This window comes from Chelmon rostratus, chromosome 21 (genome assembly GCF_017976325.1).
Source record: "Chelmon rostratus isolate fCheRos1 chromosome 21, fCheRos1.pri, whole genome shotgun sequence".
Lineage (NCBI taxonomy): Eukaryota > Metazoa > Chordata > Actinopteri > Chaetodontiformes > Chaetodontidae > Chelmon > Chelmon rostratus.
This window is the reverse complement of record NC_055678.1, coordinates 6,730,776-6,738,123: the sequence shown is the minus strand read 5'-3', so window position 1 is coordinate 6,738,123 and position 7,348 is coordinate 6,730,776.

Here is a 7,348-nt window from a genome sequence, read left to right as displayed (position 1 = left end):
TGTATCAGCTGCGTTTCTCCCTGTGCACTTGAGGTCACCATGCTTTCTGCACATTTGCATCTCTCATATCACAGTGACAAATACAAGCATTTATTTTCAGCAGTTTCTCCATCACCTTATATCCTCACAAACATGTGCATGCACACACACACACACAAACTCTTCTTTCCATCACTTGTGGGGACATGACATTCATACATTCGTTTCTTGGAGACTTCTCCCGACCTTAACCACTCCTTGCCTAACCCCTAACCATTTAGTCTTCACACTAAAAGTTAATGACTTATGGGGACTTGTATCATGTCCCCATGAGAAAGGTGAGTTGTCGCAATGTGATTATGTAAAGAAATTTATGTCCCCACAACATGAGTAATACACATCCATTCTCTTTGAAGTTGTAAGGAAAGGCCAAATATCCTTACTTTACAAAAATTTCCCAACTAGTAAGTACTCTCTCTCTCTCTCACACACACACAGACAGACAGACACACACACACAGATTGTGCGGGTGTGACAAAATATCCTCACTTTCAGAAATGTCCTCACTCTGTTGGCTAAAAATTGCACACACATGTGCACGCACACACACAAACACAGACAGTGCATGTGAGGTTGCAACATGTTTAAACGTTTAACTTCTATCCTCTTTCCATCTCCCTGAACTCTTTAACAAGCAAACACATCCTTCCTGCACGGGTGTTGTGCATTTTGATTATATGTGTACAGTGTGTGTCTGTGTGTGTGTATATTTGCAAGCAACACAGCCCTCTGGCAGCTGCAAGACCCACAAAGTAACTGGTCCCATGATGGAGAGCTCTGGCTGATATTAAGAGGATCAGAATCTGGACTTGCACAACAGTAGCATTATATAAACAACACTAATACAATACTAATACTAATACAAAGGCCAAAACAATACCACTCTGTGTGGCTTGATCCCCCTTTTCCTTCCTCCTTCCATCTTACTTATTCCTGGTCAGGTTAAATAAGGTTCGTTTTCATCCCGTGTTCCTATGCCATTCAGGCAGCAGGTCAGAGTTGAGAACAGTGATCATTAGCTTCAAATCCAGTGGCCTTATTTCAGGTCAGACGAGTTGCTGTGAGCAGGACACTGAAGATGTGCGCACAGTGGGTGTGGTTAAACACACTGTGGGTGTGTTTAAATACATGGTGGGTGTGGCTACATGCACTGTGGGTGTGGTTAAACAAAATGTGGGTGTGGTTAAACACACTGGGTGTGGCTACATGCATCATGGGTGTGGCTACATGTACAGTGGGTGTGGTTAAACACACTGTGGGTGTGTTTAAACACGCTGTGGATGTGGTTAAACAAAATGTGGGTGTGGTTACATTAACTGTGGGTGTGGCTACATGTGCAATGAGCGTGGTTAAACACACTGGGTGTGGCCACATGCATTGTGGGTGTGGTTAAACACAATGTGGGTGTGGTTCCACACACAGTGGGTGTGGCTACATGCACAGTGGGTGTGGTTACACACTGTGGGTGTGGCTTCATGCATCGTGGGTGTGGCACACAGTGGGTGTGGTTACAAACACGTTTCTGGCCACGCAGAGTGCAGTGAAAATCTGATTTTTTAGCCTGATATTAACTTACACTTGTACTTTTAGTGTTAGTCATATCAGTGAGCCACACATGCACAATAATAATATCAAGGCACAACGTCTGGCAAGGCCCGCCAGAAGTGCTTCGCTATGTAGTTCTACATATAAAACGATAGGGTCTTTGTGCAAGACTGTGCTGCCAGAATGACTGGTAGTTGTTGTCTAATTCTCTCCAAGAGAAGAGCCATTGCATGGTAAATGAAAAAGGTTTCATGCCAAGGATGTGCAACGAGGAAGAACCACAGGGGGCAACAAGCCACAGTCTGGTTCATGGTGTCCAGTGGTGGTCTGCTTCTAGATATGTTGTTGGAACTGGTGCAGAGTATGTGGAGAGCTTTAGAAAAGTATACTGTCTCAGAGGCCTGGATTCAAAAGCTTTCTACATCTTTCAACAGCAAGACAGACCAGACTCCCCCCTTTGCCTGCTAATTTAAAATTCCACCTTGCGGCCGCCGGGCCTCACTGACACATCCTTGCCACTCGGGAGATGCTGCAAATGTTGAGGCAAACACACCACAGCATCAATCTCCAGCAAACTGATGTGGCAAAACCGTGAAAGTAAGCATCTTTCAAGTCTGTAGCGGTAAAGCAGTTGCCCAGCTCAACAAGCTCCAGTAGCTTTTTCAGTGTGTTCATCCGAAGGGTCATACAGGCAATGCATGAGTGGATATAGGTTCAAGATATGACTTATCTAGTTTTATATTTTTATTTTCCAGGAAGTATCAAGAGCACTTCCTCTGTTCTCTATCAGAGTGACTAAATTGCTCCCTTGAGAAACAGCATCTGTCCTGAAGCGGGGGTTGTGGATCAGTGAACTGGAGATAACTCTGCAATAGTTTGATCTTGTTTTTTAAATTCAGAGGAAGACAACTAACAAACGTGGACTGTAGTCAATAGTATTTAAAGTTTTTATGTGACAGCTAAGGTTAGCATCATTACAGACAAGATACTATAGCTGAAACTGAGAGAATCTATGTGGGTGTGGGACAGCAGGCCAGACCATGGCACAGGTATCGCAAATTTGTCAGAAACATTCACACATGCAGTGACAGTTTTAGTGCATTAACCAGTCCAGCAGATCCTACAGGTGTCATGTAAGTTAGCGTTTGGACCAGCCACCCATTTTTATTCTTTAATTTCCGTGAAAGGACTGGGAGGCTGTGCAGGTGTGGAGACAGAAGAGGGATGACGAAAACTAAGGAATACACACAAACAGATCCACATTAGTGGCTTCATGTACACAGATGATGTTAACATCAAGGCACACACACACTCTACATGATGGATAGATGGCTAGTACATGAACGAACCACATGGTGCAAACAATAGTGCAGAAACAAATGTCAAACGAAAGTACTCACATGAAAGTAAGAAAATATGATGTTTAAGCAAGTGTGCAAATTGCAGTAAGGTGTAAACAACCAATATAATTAAATTAAAGTTAGAAAAAAGGAAAAAGATGTCTTGCTGTGTCAGAAGTTACAGAATATGTCATTCTATTTTGCGATTCCAGTCCTCTGCAGCCTCCTGTGGGTGAGGTTACACACACGGTGGGTGTAGTTAAACACACTGTGGGTGTGTTTAACCACAACGTGGGTGTGGTTACATTTACTGTGGGTGTGGCTACATGCACTATGGGCTTGGTTAAACATGCCGTGGGTGTGGTTGCACACTGCGGGTGTGGTTACACACAATGTAGGTGTGGTTACATTCGCTGTGGGTGTGGTTAAACACACTGTGGGTGTGGTTACAAACAGGGTTCTGGCCACAGATTGGACACCTTCAACCACAGAGTGCAGTGAAAATCAGATTATTAGCCTGATACTAACACTTGTACTTTTAGTGTTAGTCATATCAGTGAGCCACACATGCACAATAATATCAATAATATCATAGCTGAAAACTGAGAGAATCTATGTGGGTGTAGCAGGCCAGACCGTGGCACAGGTCACTCTACATGATGGATAGATGGCTAGTACATAAACGAACCACATGGTGCAAACAATAGTGCAGAAACGAATGTCAAACACAAGTACTCACATGAAAGTAAGAAAATATGATGTTTAAGCAAATGTGCAAATTGCAGTAACGTGTAAACGACCAATATAATTAAAGTTAAAAAAAAGGAAAAAGATGTCTTGCTGTGTCAGGAGTTACAGAATATGTCATTCTGTAAGCCTCCTGTGGGTGTGTGAGTGTGGCTACATGTACTGTGGGTGTGGTTAAACACACTGTGGGTGTGGCTACATGCACAGTGGGTGTGGTTATACATTGCGGGTGTGGTTAAACACAATGTGGGTTTGGTTACATCAACTGTGGGTGTGGTTAAACACACTGGGTGTGGTTAAACACACTGTGGGTGTGGCTACATGCATCATGGGTGTGGTTAAACACAATGTGAGTGTGGCTACATGCATCGTGGGTGTGGCTACATGCGCAGTGGGTGTGGTTAAACACTATGTGGGTGTGGTTACATGCATCGTGGGTGTGGTTCCACACAAACACCCACAAACAATAGTGCAGAAACAATTGTGCAAATTGCAGTAAGGTGTAAACAACCAATATAATTAAATTAAAGTAAAAAAAAAAAAAGGAAAAAGATGTCTTGCTGTGTCAGAAGTTACAGAATATGCCATTCTATTTTGGGAGTCCAGTCCTCTGCAGCCTCCCGGTCCACTGATGTCCATACTGCAACCAAGCAGGACTGAGTTAAATAGTCTGGTAACCACTGGCAGGAATAATCTCCTCTACTGCTTGAGGAAGACGCTCCTCTTCTCAAACAGCGTGTTGTTTCTAACTGATCCTGGCCTTGGATGGACAAGAGGGTCAGAGGAGGTCAGAGGACTGTTTCCTTAATAGCAAAACAAACAGAACAATAACCTGTGTTTCAGAGGGAACACAATAGCAACTTCCCCTTTCGATTCCAGAAAGTACAAAGGAATTTCCTACAAGGGGTTTCTGATTAGCTTCATGATGCTATATGCAATTTGTTCTCAGCTCTGGACCTCTCAGCCTCTTCCAACAAAACACCGTTCAAGATTTCAGACTCATTAGCCAATTCAGAAATATTGTAATACCCCATTAATACCCATTTTAAGGTAATGCTGTGTTCATGACTGTATCCTCTATGACCTCTTGTGGTTCACAATTTTTTGAAAAACCTATTTCATCAACTGCACTGTTTTATACCACCATCGACTGCTGACTCCATGAGATAAATGACTGCTAAAATGAACACACAGCTTTTGGACAAACAGGCCAAGTAAAGATCACAGAGGCAGCGACCCCAGAATGAGCAGCAAGTGGAGAAATTAACTGTCCAACATTTAAAGCCTCCAACAAAATCCACACTGTAGTGTGGTTTTTTTGCCCCTTTGGGTTGATATGATAACAGCCAAACAGACAAAAGGTTTGCTGAAATATTATTTAATTGCTAAGAATGCTTTTTTTACTAATTTTCTGACAAATATTGCAGATAAGTACTAAGTTAACCTCCTGGATGGTTTGTTATTTAATTTACAAGATGACTGACCTGATTAAAGAATTGTACAAATTATGCTGATGTGTCATTGTGCTCATTCCCAGCCCAGAATTAGAGAGGATTTTCACGAAGCAACCACTAACGTCCAAAGTAAGCACGGCCTGTTTAACTCCAGGGAGCTGGATTAACATGAATAGTTATTGGGACAGATGAAATGGAATTATTAGGGTCTTACTGGTCATTCTGGCATACTGGTATTAGACGTACCAGCTATTACAACACAGATTTCCAGTTTGTTCTGCTCACAGATTGAGTCAATAACACCTTCAAATGGAGCTCAACAGAGTATCAACATTAAAGCCAAGTTCTTCATTCTTTATAGGGACAAACAAAAAACAAACTAGGACTGACTCAATAGGACTGAATATGCAGTGTGAACCATGCAGGAAGATCAGATAACATATTAAATAACTTGTGTCTAAAGTGACCAACAACAGTAACTCACAGTCGAAACAAAAACAGAACATCAAAAAAAGAAATTGTTATTATTGTTCATTTTCATTTTACAGTTAAAATCAAGCATAAGGAAACAAAACACATTAACCAGCATTTATGTGTTTATTCCTATTCATTTGATTATGCAAGGGAGCTGGCAGAGGCTGCAGGTTGCACCCGACGCTGGTAAGCTGCTCTGGGACCTGGACTCGCTCCAGAACAAGCAGTTCAACAACATGCCAGCACTGACATCAGAGTTTCTAGGACGTGACATCTGAAGAAGACAGATGTAACTGCTCTCCTGGCTAACCATATGATCTCTCTACAAGGTATGTCTCTAACATACTCAAATATCAGGCATGCAAACAGGTTAGGGGTGAAAAAGGTTGTGTGGATACAGGAAACTGGGAACAACCAGAGGGGCGTGTAAAACTTGTCTGTTTTATTGATTAAAGGTATCAATCTGGCCTACTCTTATGAGAAAATTGAAAGATTTGTTTAACTTGAAAATGAATTATTTACCCATGCCTTGTATCAACAAGTTGAATACAACAGGCATATAGAGAATCACCACTTCATCCCTAACGTCTGTATAAAACAAAACCAGATGACAAAAAGTATGTTGGAAAACACCTAATAGTCATTTATTCATTTCTATCTATTATAATGACAGTCTTACATTGCATTTTAGGAGATGTTATCAATCTTCATGCACAGCAAGCAGAAAACATCAGAAAAAGCAACACAAAACATTACGCTGTAGTTTAGGTTTTCGACTGAAAAATGCTTGGGGTGTTCAAAAACAGCCTGCGAAGCACGTAATCTAGAATGAGCGCAGAATACGCGGTGATGGCGTGCTCTCTGACGGCTCCAGTAAAGCTGGCTAGCCGGCGGTTTGCCATGGAACACAACGCGTCAGGAGCCGCCATTTTCACCTTCTCCACTGTGTCATCTGGAGTTCTTCTTGTTAGCTTTTCCCACTCAGCTTCCAGACTGTGGTTGCTCACTCGCTCTCAGCCACACACTAGCTGTGCATGCACATTAAAGATCCAGCAGGTAGGATTCAGTGGCATCTAGCTGTGAGGTTGCAAATTGCAACCAATTCAATACCCCTCACCTCCCCCTTCAAAATAAATGAAAAAGGCAACATGAATGAAAACATTCTTATCAATATTGTATTCCATTTCTGCCAATAGATCCCTCTAAATCCTACACACCAGACCTTTAAGCACTTGCCAATCCTTAAAGGAGCTTGTCATATAACATTATAAACCAAATTTGCATTGATTGAAGCACAGAATTAGAATTCCATTCTATTCTATTTTTGTGGATTGAACACAAGCCACTGACTCCGGACACTTGGACACTAGCAACAAAAAGATAATACAAATATGGATGAAAAAATAAACAGTAATGAATCAAATGGAACATACACCACATGGACCATGGACTAATGCAGATGTAAATAAAAACATATACTGTATATATCCCAAAATTAATATTTTTAGCAGGTGTTTGAACAATGGTGCTCTTCTCCTATATGCCTTATTTAGCATTGTTGGCTAAATGCACTACTTTTAAGAGAACTGTGGGTTCTTTGAGACGAGATTTGTTTTAAAAATCTTAGTAAGTGAAATTTTCCTGTTGTATTGGCAGATTATGTTGCTGATTGCAAGTAACTTTCCCCCAATTTCTTGATTTTTTTTTTGTTTGTTTTCCAGAGTTGAATTCTTGAAGTGTTGTAGCTTT